We start from the raw sequence: 16,160 nt of genomic DNA on the forward strand, positions 1-16,160 counted from the left end.
GCCTCCTCCCAAAGCCCACAGCTATATAGCCCTCTGCTGGCTGTTGCCCATTTGGGCTAATTGCTGGCTCTGGGAGGCAGCCAGGATCCTGTTACAACTCAAGCATCCTTGCTCTTAGGAGGGCCAGAATCCTCTCAAAACTCAGGACTCAGGGAGCGTCTTGCTTGTGAGCGTGCCGCCCTCCTCTGATCCCTGAGGTCCTGACGGAGGCGGTCACGCACACGAGCCACCCGAGAGGGCGAGGCAGGGGGGCTGGGATCTTCTTCAGCAGGAGGCAGGGGTACTGGTGGCAGGGGTACAGTTTCCTCGGCAGACTCGTCTTCCTCTGCAGGGTCCCCAGCACCCATGACAGTCTACAGCTTGTATAACAGTGGAAATATGCTGTCCCCTCAGAATTACGCAACACACAGCCATTAATGTTTAAACTGCTGGCAACAAAAATGAGTACACCCCTAACTGATAATGTCCAAATGGGGCCCAAAGTGTCAATATTTTGTGTGGCCACCATTATTTTCCAGCACTGTCTTAACCCTCTTGGGCATAGAGTTCACCAGAGCTTCACAGACTGCCACTGGAGTCCTCTTCCGCTCCTCCATGATGAACTTGCGCACCTCCACCTTCCATTTCAGGATGCCGCACAGATGCTCAATAAGGTTTAGGTCTGGAGACATGCTTGGCCAGTCCATCACCTTTACCCTCAGCTTCTTTAGCAAGGCAGTGGTCGTTTTGGAGGTGTGTTTGGGGTCGTTATCATGTCGGAATACTGCCCTGCGGCCCAGTCTCCGAAGGTGAGGAGTACAAAGACAAGTGTATCTTGCCTACAGTCAAGCATAGTGGTGGGAATGTCATGATCTGAGGACAGAAAGAATATGCCACCATGAGAAATGGAAAAGTAGGAAATGATGTTAATCAATGTTGTTTTACTGTTTTAGGGCTTCTTTAATTTGATGGATTGTTTTATTGAATTTGTAACTAACCTTGTTTCTGTTTACATATATGATTAACTAACTAATCAGCTGCTCATGCCCTTTACTTCATTTCAGTCTTAGCAGCCTGACTAATTATGAAGGCGTATCTCTGCATATGAATGGAAGCCAATCTATGAAGGTATTGATTTCAGTGGGTTCAGACTGGAATAACTCTGCACACCATTGTGCTAGTCATGCATTTTTAATCCACTGCTATTGACTTCCCATCCTTAGTGTTGTCAAGTCTTTTCCAAGCAGAGGGTCTGAGCTAGACCTGTTATATGAAGTAAGAACCTGAAAAGAACCTGAAAACCTCATAAGTGCTCTGAAAAATTTCTACCTAATCTCTATCAAATGGTAAAGATGGCGCAACATCTTTCCTCTGCCTCCCCACACTTTCCATTATTGCTCCTATGACAGATTCTATAATCAAGAAACCATGGATAACCAGCATCCTGGTATCCTAGAAAGCTAAGCATTGCAATACATTTTCTTGGAAATAGTAATTCTTGCCTAATTCCATCTGTTCCACTAGGGGTTTGAATAAATACTTCAGTTAATCTCTATGGGTGTCTTAGGCTGTGTGGAATGGAATCAACCCCAAACCTTCTTGTAAGTAACCTAGTTTAGTTGTGCTAAGAATTTGGAAAGCCGTATAATACTCAGTGGAATAAAATGCGTACGATTATACTTTTACCACATTAAGGCACATTTGTCTAACAGGTTTGTTAAAGAACAGCCTGTATAAACACAAGCAGTGTTTTCTTTAGATTTATCTAACCTATGGTCTGCCACCCAATCTGATTTCCCTTTAATTAACATGCAATTGATTAACCTTTCCCGACTTTTTTGGTAAGTGATTCTGTGCTGGCAGCTTTACTGCTATCATATAAATAGGTTAATTGTATCATCTTAATTGTGGGCATCTCTTTAGCAAAACATGTATGGGTCATCTTTTGATAAAGTTACTGGCTTTCTTTTCTTTTTCAATTGGTGCTGTTAAGATCCCTCCAGGGCTGGATCCTGGAGCAGATTTCTCACCTGAGAAAAATTAGGAGGGCCCGGGAATTCCCATGAACATTCTGGGGACCTGGAAGACCCCTGCCTCCCCACTAAACTGGATCCAGAGGCCTCAGTGGAGGAATTTCTTGCAAGAGCAATTCTGAGAAAAGATTCAGATGGAAGTCCAGTCCAAAGATCAGCTGTCCCTTGGCTGTGTAGGGTCAGATTTCATACCAGAAGCCCTTCCCCCTCCCCTTGCTCTCTTCTTAAGGAACAAGGCAGCTGTTGTCAGGGAGGACAGGAGGAGGTGGCCATATGAAGGAGAAATGCCCAACTTGCAGCCCATGCTGCTGCTTCCCCTGCAGTTATAGTCTCTTTCAGGATCAGGACCCCCGATCCACAGTAATTGCAGCATGAAAAGTCCTCAGCATCAGCACACACACTGGATGACACTGCTTGCCTCTAGGATATTTAAACCTCAGCCCTAGGGAAGGTTGTTGCTTGTTCAGATGCTTTGCTTCGATCAGCCAATGAACAACCAGTGCTTGCCACTGAACCCAAGCCCCAATTCTGTTTAGGGATAGGGCAGGTCCATAGCTGAACATCAGTTTTCTGTCCCACGTGCATTCTGCTCTAGCACCCTGACACCTGGGACAGAAGAGGACCAGTGTTGTCTTCTAAGTTCTTATCTTTTGAGCTTTAAGGGTTATGCTGCCGTTTTGGATTAATATAATCATATAATATATTTTCAGTTTAAATTCTATATCTGTAATGTGGTAGCAAGTAGATTTTGCAGAAACTTCTCCTGCGCCTTTGTTTTTAAAGTATGTTGGTCTTTTAAAAGAAACCCCATGTGAACTATAGGACTAAGATGCTGCTACAATCCAAATCAAGTTATCAGTTTCCAGTGAGATACCTCTACTTTGTCAAGCAAAGAAACTGCAAATGGGCTGGTAACGTGACAAAATTAATACAGCAGCTTTCTTTCAATCACTAATACATTTTTCAAATTGCTTACTGTGGTCCATTTCAGTATAACTAGTTCACAGATTACCGTCATGACTCATTTACTGATATGACATCTGCCAACACAAACCTGGTTGAAGTTCAGCTGTTTCCTAATTTCAAGAATGCTTTTCTAGTAATTCATTAGTATGGCCAAGAGTCACTCCTTCCTGTGTCATTTAAAAGTACTGTCTTCACTTATACCTATTTTGCAGAGTATAAGCATATAGTGTCAAACTGATGGTCCCTCATGTATGCCTTGAGTTAGAATGTAATTAATTCCACAACTAATATAGTAGAAATTCCAGCTCCCTCACATGTATGTAGTTTCTGCCTTGATACAGAAGCCTCGTTGATAAGCATCTGGGCTAAACTAGAAAATGTATTATTTATTTACTTATTTAGAACATTTTTATGTCACCTTTCCAAGAACCAAAGCTTACAAAATAAAAATAATAAAAACAAAATATATTAATTAAAAGCCAGCATTAAAAAGCCCCATCATAGTATGAAAACATAAATAATGAAAACAGACCACAGACAGCTTAAGACAATAGTTTCTCAAAATGCTGTGAAAATCTTCCACACAATGGGCCTTGATCCATTATTTTACTTAATTATAAGTGATTTTTACTTTTTGGGAAATATATATTAGGCAATGTGCAAATGTTTTCACAAAATAAACAGCTGTTGACAATATAAACACAACTGTAATCCTCTGGGGCAATCCATGCAAGTGTGGTGGAGGGAGATCCTGCTGTTTATAAATGATTTGTATGAAGGGATAGAGGAAATTCTTATTAAATTTGCAGATGATACTAAATTGGTAGCAAATATGGTAGAAGACAAGAGACAAGACATAGGATGATCTTGATAGGCTGGAAAACTGGACTAAAACAAAATGAATTTTAACAGGGATAAATGTAAAGTTCTGCATTCAGGTAGGAAAAATCAAATGCATAATTATGGGGTTGGATGATACTTGTCTCAGTAGTAGTATGTGTGAAAAGGATTTAAGGGTCTTAGTGGATCATACACTGAACATGAGTCAGCAGTGTGATGCGGCAGCTAAAAAGGCAAACACAATTTTGGGCTGTATCAACAGAAGTATAGTGTCCAAATCATGCAAAGTGATAGTTTTGCTATACTCTGCTCTCATTAGACTTCACCTAGAGTACTGTGTTCAGTTTTGGGCATCACAATTTAAGAAAGATATAGACAAGCTGGAACATGTCCAGAGGAGGGCAATTAAGATGATGAGCGGTCTGGAGACCAGGTCCTATGAGCAAAGGCTGAAGGACCTGCTTATGTTTAGCCTGGAGAGGAGACAACTGAGAGGTGATATGATCTGCTTCTTCAAGTCCTTGAAAGGCTTTCAGATAGAGGATGGTGTGGAGTTGTTTTCTGTTGCCCCAGAAGGGTCTTAGTGGATCATACACTGAACATGACCAGACCAGAACAAATGGGCTGAAATTAAACAAAAAGAGTTTTCAGCTAAACATTAGGAAGAATTTTCCTCAGTGGAACAGGCTTCCTCAGGAGGTGGTGGGCTCTCCTTCCTTGGAGGTTTTAAAATGGAGGCTACATGGCCATCTGACAGTGATGTTGATTATGTAAACTTAGACAAATCATGAGAAAGAGGGCAGAAAGGGTTACATCAGTGTTTAGTTCTTGTGGCCCTTTCTTATTGCTTCAGCAGGGAGGGGGAGATATAAATCCAATAAAATAAATAAATACATGCCCAAGGAAATGCTGATCATTACTTTAGAGTCAGGAAGCAATTTTTCTCCAGTTTGGTCAGAGATCCTGGAAGGTTTTTGCCATTTGGACATAGAACAGAGGTAATTGGAGGTGAGCAGAGCAGAAATATTTATTGTGTATAGCCAAAGGCCATCACAATAGAAAATTAAGAACTTAATGATTAAAAAAGACTAAAAGCATCATGTCTATTAGATTGTAATCTGCCCTGAGCCCGACTTGGGAAAGGGCAGACTAGAAATCAGCAAAAATAAAAATAAATCAGTTACAAGATAAGATTCAAGTAATATTGAATTACAGAAATGCAATTACCATTAGATTCAACCATAGTAAACCTAATTAATTACAAATATTATTATATGATAAAACTATGAACACCTAAAATAAAACCAGTTAGTCATAAGATTTATTTACTGAAATGGCAATCTTGGCCCTAGTGTTTTTTTTTTGCAGCCAGGGCAAAAAGTGGTCAGTATCAGTAAAAAAACCCAGCTTGTCAAGATCAGAGGAAAAATGTTGTCCCTTTAACGGGTTTTCAAGGCATTTAGTTCTAACTTCTGCATATATGGGACAAAATAAAGTGTAATGTAATATATCCTCTGGAACTGAAGCACCACATATACAAACATGTAGTGCCATTGGTATTTGAGAATATCTTCCCATGAGCAAAGCCGTTGGCATTGTCTGAAAACGTAAAGAAGTGAATGCCTTTCTGAGGTTTTGGGATGAGATATTTACCAAGTAAGAAGATCTAATATGATCTCTTTTGATTAGCTTAAACCAAGGGGAAAATTTGCACTTGGAAATGGTAAATTATCCAGTAAGACATCACATCTGTACACCCAATTTCGTAAACTGGAACCATTATTCAAAGCTCCCAACAAGTCATCTGGAATAGAATAGCAGGTGAGTATGTTACTGCAGCATATAGACCAGATTGTATTGTTACGTGATATTAGCTGAAAACACTGATTACTGTGTGAGTTGGTGGTAGTGATGTAACCTTTGCTCCAAAATTTAAGTAAGGCAAGATGGACATGGGCCCTAACTGATGGCAAGCCAAGTTCCGCTGTCATAAGGGTTGCAGGGGTCCCCTTGGCCAGAGCGAGAAGTTGCCTAATGAATAAATTTTGAATTGATTCCAGGCTGGAGATTATATGTTCCTTCCAGCCCCATATCTCAACACCATAAAGAAGATGGGGGATGTGAATATTTTTACTGCTGGATCTATAAGAAATCCAACCCTAGTGTGGTAAAATCTCAGGATTGTCCCTATTGTTTTTATGGTGGAGGATTTGACAATTTCCAGATGTGGGTTCCAATTTAAAGTCTTGCTAAAGGTCACTCCCAGGTATTTAAAGGAGCTGCACTGTTCAATAGAAATCCGTGAATACTCCAGGAGAATTTTTTGGGCCATTTTCTATCGCTTCTTGGCCTTTTGGCTAAGATCAAGTGTAGTAATTGGAGGTGTGTGTGTGTGTTGGGGGTATTTGTAAATTTCCTGCATTGTGCAGGCAGTTGGACTAGATTATGTCAATTCTATGATTCTACGATCATAAAGTTCCCCTAAGGTTACTGACCAGTTGATAAATTAAATACTCTTATTTGACCTACTGAGTGGTTCCTGAGTGGAGAGCCAGTTTGGTGTAGTTGTTAAGTGTGTGGACTCTTATCTGGGAGAACCGGGTTTGATTCCCCACTCCTCCACTTGCACCTGCTGGCATTGCCTTGGGTCAGCCATAGCTGTGGCAGAGATTGTCCTTGAAAGGAAAGCTCCTTCCCTCCCCAGCACCCACCTCACAGGGTGTCTGTTGTGGGGGAGGAAGGTAAAGGAGATTGTGAGCCGCTCTGAGACTCTTCAGAGTGGAGGGCGGAATATAAATCCAATATCTTCTTCCTCAGTGGAACAGGCTTCCTCTAGTTCCCCTAAGGTTACTGGCCAACTGATAAATTAAATACTGTTATCTGACCTACTGATAATGTTTGACTGTTAAATGCTCTGTAAAGTCAAGATTGCCTTGTGTAGGTAGCAATTGACCTTTTAAATTGCATCTTGGGGTCATCCAGTAGCAATGGCAGGGATGAGGTCACTTTTGCCCTAGTTCATGCACGTGTATACCTGTAAGGAGGCAGAAGCATCAGGAGAGCCAGTTTGGTGTAGTGGTTAAGTGTGGGACTCTTATCTGGGAGAACTAGGTTTGATTCCTCACTCCTCCACATGCAACTGCTGGAGTGACCCTGGGTGAGTCATAACTCTCTCAGAGCTGTTCTACTCAAGAGCCGTTCTTGGGAGAGCTCTCTCAGCCCCACTTTCCGAATTTTAAAAAGTTGTATTGATTTAAACTACAAAAAAGCAACATTGCAAAAGATACATAAAAAGAGGGGAAAAGAGGGTAAAGGGGCCTTTACAAAGTGGGAAAAACAGAAACAGAAACCAGAACAAATATATCAATTATAATTCCACCTCCCAATAAAATGCTCAAATCTTTCTACCTACAAGTATAAAAATCTCCTTAAATATTACCTTCCTTTCTTCTTTTACCAGAATAAAAAAGAACAATTCTTTTAATAAACTAGTGAAGCAATGTAAATCTAAACAGTTCTTCTTAAACACAAATTAAATATAACCAGTTAATAAAAAAGATTTTTTCTTTCAAGACTTTCTCAACGTCAAATTTATCTAATTAAACTTACGCCTATAATAAGCACAAATTAAGTTGTTGATTTAGCAAAATCTTTATTAAAAGAAGCACATGAAAATCATTTCTTTGTTCATAGCAAATTACATGAGATACATTAAATACAACTGAATATTTTGTCTATCTCCATCTAAACCATTTCTCCTGCTAACATATTAAAAGCAAGTCTGCCAAATTACCAAGTCTACCAAATTCCACAGCAGTTATACTAACTGCCTTTTCATCCTTGATCCTATTCTTGCATCATTAGAAGCAGTCTCACTAAATAGGCAAACTGTCAATACATGTACTATATAGAGAATTATGTTAACTACACTCATTAACATCACTTTTTCAAGGTCTCTCTTATTCTTTTAAAGTTTAACATCTGTTCATTATTAATGGTAACATGTTTGCTTATTCACCAGGAAAAGAAAAAAAGGAACCCAGATTCCAGAGTCCTTCTTCCCAAAGATGAAAAACTTTTAAGTTCCTTTTATTTCTGCACCCAAATTGTATCTGAGGCAGCCCATTTATCCACAGTTTATCTTTTGGTATCACCTTTCATTTCTTAGTCAGAGTTCCTTGTTCAGCCATTCACCAAAGCAGAAGCAAAAAATCCAAAATCCTTTTTCCGGATGGCCTTCCAAATCCAAATTTGTTGATTGAAGTGCAGCTTTTCTCTTCTCAACATGGCCTGCCACCTCAACCACAGGGGGAAAAATTCATCGCCATTTTTCCTTCTCCACTTGATTTTGCTGCAGCTTAACTTCCGGGGTAGTTTTGAAAGTGCATCAGAAGAGACCATCTTATTTTTCCTTTGTTTGTTTCGCATAGTAACAGTTTCCCCTTCTACTTTCACTGCCATCAATTCACTCTCATTAGTACTGGACCCCTGTAGATTTAGCATTTCATTAGCTGTCAGTGTAAAATAATCTCTAAGAAGCTGCGTAAATGAGATAAAATCTTCCTTCAAAGATCTGAGATTTGCACAAATATCTTTTCCATGTGCCATTTCATTAAACGGAGCCATATCAAAACTCAGTCTTTTAAATCAGATTATATATTCAGAACTCAGTCTCTTAGATCAGATTGTACTTTCGCTTCTCTCCTGTTAGTCCCCGTTCTACAACAGCTTCAACTGAAGTTTTAGAAGGCATTCTTTCAGTTACAGTCAGGTGATAGAGACAGAGCTCTTTTCTGTATATCTCCTTTGTATTCAGATTGTATTGCAAATTCTTGATAATCTCTTTGATATATATCCAATTAAAGTCCGGGTCAATTTTAATAGTTATATTCAATCCAGTTTAAATAGTTAAGACTGCTCATAGTGTTTCAAGGCCTTTTGAGCTGATCTTTGAGCTAATCTTTTGTCGTTATGCAGAGTAACCCATTGGGGGGGGGTGTTTGAGTTAGAAAAAACACCTACTTGTTAAGTAGAGTCGTCGCTTTAGAAGTGGAAAAACGTTGCTTTAAAGATGTACTGGAGAAAGTGAAAGCATAAAAGCAGTCGGGAGTTCTTCTTTTCCTACTGATATACAGCTTTCATGGCCATGGAGCTCAGGATGCACAACGAGCACAACGAGCTGCTGACCCCCTCCCCCCCCCCCCCCGTGAAGTTCCCATGCCGAAGAAAAAGCCCTCCAGGCTTTTCCTATGGGGGCATCACTTCTGTGACACTTCTCTAACGGCCAGACTCTGCAGGCAACTCTGAAGCCAAGATGATGGATCCTGGAAGTTATCAGCCCCACTTTCCTCACAGGGTGTCTGTTATGGGAAGGGAAAAGAGATTATAAGCCACTCTGAGACTCTGAATATAAATCCAATCTCCTCCTCTTCCACTAAGGACCAAAGGATGTACATCCATGTTGAGTCTAGATAGCTGGTGAATACTGGCCTCAGAGACCAATACATAGATAAAATAATAGAATCATAGAGTTGGAAGAGACCTCCAGGGTGATCTAGTTCAACCACCTGCACTATGCAGAAAATTGATAAATACCTCCTCACCCCCCACCTCAGGGACCCCTGATACATACCCAGAAGATGGCAAAAACACCCAAACCAAAAACCCCTCTGGGATCCCTGGCTAAAGTGGCTTGGAGGAAAATTGTTTCCTGACCCCAAAATGGCAATCAGCATTTCCCTGGGTGTGTAAGAAAGAGTCACAAGAACTATGCACTGCTGCAACCCTCCCTCTCATGATCTGCCTAAGTTTACAGAAACAGCAGATGTAAGCCTTTAGGCAAATTTAGCTAGCTTTGTCAACTCTTTAGAGGAACAGAGCTGGTAAGAGGAAGACCCCACACATGGCAGATGGTAGCCTAAGGTTGAGTCACCCCGGGGCAAGATGAGTGGTGGCAGGGGTGAGGCGGTGGCTTACTTGTGTAACATCTTTGCATTCAGAAAGTCCTAGATTCAGTCCCTAGCATCTCCAGTTAAAAGGATATGATAGTAGGTGATCTAAACAAGGCTCTGGACACAGCATAGAATAGCAGCTTCAATACACCAATGGTCCGACTTTATAAGATGGCATCATGTATTCCCTAGACAAAGTCAAGAGACAGAACTGAAAAGTCAAAGGGCCAAGAAACAGAATCATGAATGTAGTTAAAAGACATAACTTTCTCTCTGTTGTGCTTGTGCTCTCTCCCCATCGCACCTCTGAAGAAGGATGGAAACATCTGGTCAGTTTCTTGTAGCTATTTCTAGGGATGACTCATTTGTTAAGTGTAGGAATTCCTAGAAGAAGAAAAGACTGGATTTATACCTCACCCTTCACTACCCAAAGGAGTCTCAGAGTGGCTTACAATCTCCTTTCCCTTCTCTTCCTCACAACAGACACTCTGTGAGGTAGGTGGAGCTGTGAGAGCTCTGAGATAATTGCTGTTGAGAGGAACAGCTCTGTGAGAACTTGTGACTGACTCAAGGTCACATCAGCAGGTGCATGTGAAGGAGTGGGAAATCAACCTCCATTCTCCCAGATAAGAGTCTGCACACTTAATCAACTACACCAAACTGGTTCTGAAGTAGGGTTCTGTAATTCCATCACTAAGGGCTCCTCACTAAGGATACATTTTCCAAATCTGGTCAATTTTAGAATAACTAGTGTGTAAATTACAAAGTAATGTAATAGCTCGCCATTTGCTGTCACAAACCATGTTGAGGACCAGCGTAGTTTCCTAATCTCTTGATGAATATCTCTCTGTAATTCATTGTTATTACCAAGAGTTTTTGCTACATATAAAAGCACTGTAGAGCAGGGGTGGCCAACAGTAGCTCTCCAGACGTTTTTTGCCTACAACTCCCATCAGCCCCAGCCATTGGCCATGCTGGCTGGGGCTGATGGGAGTTGTAGGCAAAAAACTTCTGGAGAGCTACCGTTGGCCACCCCTGCTGTAGAGAGTATTGTTGGACAATACCTATCCATCAGGCTTGACAGCCAATGACCCATTCTCCACCTATATGTCCCTTATGGGACAAGGGGACAATGTATGCCAAGAAAGAGAAACTTAGCAAAAGAGGAGGGGCATTCCATATCATGGGCGTTTTTCTTGTATAAATAAAGTACACACAAAGCATTTAAAAGTTAAATGTAAAACTCACCCTTCTGCAAACAGAACATTGAGTAGTGCAATGAGAAAAGCACTATTAAAATAATTACATAGTTGACCGCAGAGTTGACTGTTTTTTCATTTGGTGATGTCAGCTGGCAGTATTCAGAAAACAGTAATATGTGAAGCTTCACCATAGAAACATTGACATATCCAGACATGCCCTCTATTATGCTGTTCCTGGAATGGGCTGTGGGCTATGATAAAATATTCTGTAACTCCTGTAATAATGACAGGGAAATTAAGGTAGGAAGAGGCTGTCTCATGCTGAAATTGTTTGAATTCTTTAACCCAAAGGCAATGGCAGAAATTTTCTATTCCTGGTAATTATTTGTAGAAGGGTTTGAAAATTTTGTAGAATGGTTTTCAAAATGTACACATTGTTTATTTCAGTAATATAAAAAGTAAAGGCTTGAATAGTTGACTTTTTCCCATTTAGAGGACTGTTGTTGGGGCTGTGTTCTGTTTTATGGTTGGTGTATCTGGCTCATTACAGAGTAAGCATAAGCAGAAGATAGGTTACTGCTTCAGTTCTTAGTAAACCTCAAGAAGTAGACATTGATTTAGAGGTCTTTAGTACTTAGAGTAACTCAATAAATAGGGATATTATAAAGATTTAGCATAGCAGGGCACCTACAAATGTCCACAATCTGGCCTGTTGACCAGATGTGTTTGAACTCCCAGGAATGGAAGATTATCCCAGAGGCGTCACTCTTGAACAATCTCTTCAAGAGAGGCTTCTGGAGGGAATGAAGCACAACTCGTCACACTCTTTTTAGTTGTGCTGTCTCCAGTGGGTCTTAAGGGACCATGTAAGAGTCATATACTGTTTCTCTCCCTAGGAGGGTGCATGGGTACATGGATCTTAGCACCATACTTATAAGGAGGACTTCCTGATCAGGGTCTCCAAAACCTGCAGTTGGTCCTGGCAATGACTTGGATCCAGAAGTATTTCCATGGGTAGAAGGATTTCTGTCCATGGAATATGACTTTCTTGACTCCCTCTAGCAACCCAATATGCCCCTGAAAAACTGTTCCTTGGAGTAGTATTGGGGACCATTTTTGGTTGCCGTGGGAGGGTGGAGGCCATGCTTCATGAGTACAAACCTTTCCACCCATGGAAACAATCTCCTGGATCCAAGGCAGTAAGTATGAAGGACTTGTCATATAACTCATAGCTTTATGTAGTGAACTTGCGCAGACTTGATTAACGGAGTTGCATTCATACGTCTACATCAGTGTTTCCCATTTGCAGGGTCGCAACCCGGTACCGGGCCACGGAAGCCTCACTACCGGGTCACAAGACAAGCCAAAGCTAGACCCGCCTCCAACAAAGCATGACCTCTGCTCTGCTTCCTTCCTTGCCCCATTTCTCTGTTGTGCAGAGAAAAGCTAGCCTTGAAGACTGACACAAGCAATTAAACAATGGCAACACAATATAAGCAAAGATGCAAAAAACCAAAACCTATTGTGTCCAAAAAACAAATGACAACTTACAAAAATTAATACATTATATTATAGAAAACATCCAGACTAAATACCAACATTCAGACATTAAAGAACAAAGAACAATCTCATATAAACAATATCAAAGGATGACTCCGAAAACAATCTTCATACAGCCTGTAAGGAGTTCTAAGAATCAAGTGTAAAGTTCAAACGGAGTCCTTCCATGGCGTCGGCTTCAAAAGAGAAATTCTTTCCTTCACTCAACCACCAGTTTGAATTGCGTTCCGCTGCCTTTACAGCTTCTTCATAAGCCAACTCTAAAACCAAATGTGACAACACATATAATAACAAAATACCAAATGTATAAATATTAAATTAAATTAAATACATAAATAGAAACTACTCAAACATACCTGTCCTTTTAGGGCGGAGAGTCTTGGCATTAATGTGATTATCCTGTATGCGCTGGGAATGATGTTGGTCTGAGGACCTTTTCAGGTTGTATGTTTGAGTAGTTTCTATTTATGTATTTAATTATTATACATTAGGCATTTTATTATATGTGTTGTCACATTTGGTTTGAGTGAAACATGCTATTTTATGTTTCTTAGTTATTGTGCTGCATGCCAGCAGCCTGCTTTTTTAACACATTGCTAAGACAATGTGCCTTGGCATGATAAAGTATTTGTTCCAGCTCTTCATTTTGAAATAATCCTTGTCCTACCAGCTGCCCTATATTATTAAACATTCTTGCTGTCACATTCTCAGGGTGCAGGCAGGCAGGAGTCTAAAGCCAGTCCAAGGTCAAAGTCCAGGAAGTCAAGCAGGAGCCAAGTCACCAATGCAGAATCACGAATCAGAATCAGAAGCCAATGTCCAAAAGCCAAACGGTCAGGGTGCCAAGGAAATCAAGCAGGTCAGGATCAGGAATCAGGAAGGAGTGTGGATGCAAGCCAGAGAATAGACTTGTTGCTTCCACAAGGTTACCAGGTCCTGGGTGGGAGCTATATAGGAGCCTCAATCAGCCTGCTTCCTGGGTGGCAATGACTCTGCTAGAACTCAGGGCTGAGATCTGAAGCATCAGCAGGCCTCATGTCTTCACTCTGAAAGTTCCTTCTGGAGCCTGCTTTGAACTCTTGAGATGGGAGGAGAAGAGCTTGGAGGATATTGATCATCAACAGCTGACACTGGTGCCTGAAGAGTGATTGATGGGCCAGCTGCTGTTTGTTCAGCTGAGGAACTGGCTGGCAACTCTTCCAGGTCTGTTAACCTTTCCAGCTCCCCCTCATCAGGGCTCATGACACTATCACCCCGCGCAGGACACCCCCCCCCCCCACAGATGGGTCAGGCTGGTCAGGGTAGGTCATGTGGAACTGCTGCACGAGTTCAGGGGCGTGTAGGTTGTCTGCGTGTTTCCATGAATGGTCCTCGGGGCCATAGCCTTCCCAGTCCATGAGGTACTGGAGGTCCCCACGGTGGATTCAAGAGTCCAGGAGCTGGTGGACCTTGTATTCCTCCTCCTCGTTGACCAGGACAGGCGGAGGCAGTGCTGGAGGTGGTGGTAGGATGGGCAACAGTGGTGTAGCAGGAACAAGGAGGGACCGGTGGAAGACCGGGTGGATGCGGAGGGTGGCCGGAAGCTGTAGCCTGAAAGCAACGGGGTTGATTTGGTCCATGATCAGGTAAGGCCCTGCAAAGCGAGGGTCCAGCTTGTGAGACCGGCCAGGCCGACACAGGTAATGGGTGGAGAGCCAGACGGGGCCCCCAGGCTTCAGTGGGGGCCCCACCTGTCGCTTTCGGTCGGCAGCTGTCTTTTAGGCCTCTTTAGCCTGTCGGAGCTGCTCTTGGAGCAAGTCCTGGAGAGCCCGAAGTTCCTGCAGGTGCGCATCAGCAGCAGGGACTGCTGTGGGGGGCAGCACTGCGGGGAAGAAGCGAGGGTGGTACCCATAGGTGACTGCAAACGGGATCTGTTGCATGGAGAAGAGACTTGTTGCTTCCACAAGGTTACCAGGTTCTGGGTGGGAGCTATATAGGAGCCTCAATCAGTGTGCTCCCTGGGTGGCAGTGACTCTGCTAGAACTCAGGGCTGAGAGATCTGAAGCATCGGTGTGCCTCATGTCTTCACTCTGAAAGTTCTTTCTGAAGCCTGCTTCGAACTCTTGAGATGGGAGGAGGAGAGCTTGGAGGAAATTGATCATCAACAGCTGACACTGGTGCCTGGAGAATGATTGATGGGCCAGCTGCTGTTTGTTCAGCTGAGGAACTGGTTGGCAACTCTTCCAGGTCTGTTAACCCTTCCAGCTCCCCCTCATCAGGGCTCATGACACTTGCAAAGGTTAGACCTATGATCCTTCCCAATCCTTGTAAAGTTCAAGAAAATTTCTGGGAAGTTCCATGATGCAGCCTGGTCCAACGCTAGCTGTCTGCTGCATAAATTTGAGAGTTTAGACAGAGAAAGGCAGTGAGATTATTCCTATTAACAATGTGTTTCCTCTTGCATAACAAATGCTAACCTGAAAACAGGACTTACTGTATTTCAAGGAATTTGCCCAGGGTTTGTGCCAAGCATTCAGCTGGAAAATTACTGCTGTGCTTTTAAAGGTAGATTTGTTGTTGTTGTTCAGTTGTACAGTTGAGTCCGACTCTTTGCGACCTCATGGACAAAGTCACGCCAGGCCCTCCTGTCTTCTACCATTCTCCGAAGTCTGCTCAAATTTGTGTTAGTTACATCAGTAACACTGTCTAGCCATCTCATCTTTTGTCGTCCCCTTCTTCTTTTGCCTTCTGTCTTTCCCAGCATCAGGATCTTCTCCAATGAGTGCTCCCTTCCCATTTGGTGGCCAAAATATTTGAGCTTCAGCTTCAGCATCTGACCTTCCAGGGAGCAGTCAGGGTTGATTTCCCTTAGGACTGACTGATTTGAACTTCTTGCAGTCCATGGGACTTTCAAGATTTTTCTCCTGCACCACAGCTCAAAAGGTAGATTTAGAAGTATAACAAACCAAAATTATTTGTAAACATGGGGAAAGAATCAAAGAGGACATTTGTGTGTGTGTGTGTGTGGGGGGGAAGCTTGATTAATTCCTGGAACATTCTTGCAGGGCTTTCTCTCTTTTTTTGAGCAGGAATGCACAGGAATGCAGTTCCAGCTGGGTTGGCATCAGACTGGTCAGGGGATGGTGGCCGCTGCTTTACCTGGCTGGCCAGCTTACTAGCCACCCCTGGATCTGCTAGCTCTCCTGCTGTGAGCCTGAATAGGCTCATTCCACCACTTGTGATTCCATTTGAGGAAATGGAGGTGGTCAACTGTGGCGGCTGCTCCAAGGCCCCCACTGGTTATTTAATTACAGGGTACATAAACAGACTAGTAGATCAACTATCTCACATCAAGTTCTCTGCCTTTCTCAGAGCTTCACATACTGGTGGCTCTGCCTGCTTGCTCTGCCCACTGCTGAGATTTAAAAGCACACACACATTCCAAAATACAAACAGTTGCAAGTGCCTTCTAAGCCTGCTGAGGTTTAAAGACACATGATGGTTATTGGGGTGAGGCTTCCCGCCCCCCCCCCCTTCGGCCAGCTGGCTGGTAGCAGGGAGGAATCTGCAAAACCAGTAGGTGTCCCACTAGGACCTGGAGACTGGCAAGCCCACCCCTGCTCCTCTGCTGGCTTTCCACCTTCATAACT

At 42.5% G+C, this 16,160-nt stretch overlaps 1 pseudogene; it reads left to right on the forward strand.

Moving 5' to 3' along the window:
• Window positions 1-6,155: 6,155 nt before the first annotated feature.
• On the forward strand, window positions 6,156-6,356 carry LOC132574526 (U2 spliceosomal RNA; annotated as a pseudogene).
• Window positions 6,357-16,160: the final 9,804 nt, after the last annotated feature.

Source organism: Heteronotia binoei, chromosome 6 (assembly GCF_032191835.1).
Source record: "Heteronotia binoei isolate CCM8104 ecotype False Entrance Well chromosome 6, APGP_CSIRO_Hbin_v1, whole genome shotgun sequence".
In the NCBI taxonomy this organism is placed as follows: domain Eukaryota; kingdom Metazoa; phylum Chordata; class Lepidosauria; order Squamata; family Gekkonidae; genus Heteronotia; species Heteronotia binoei.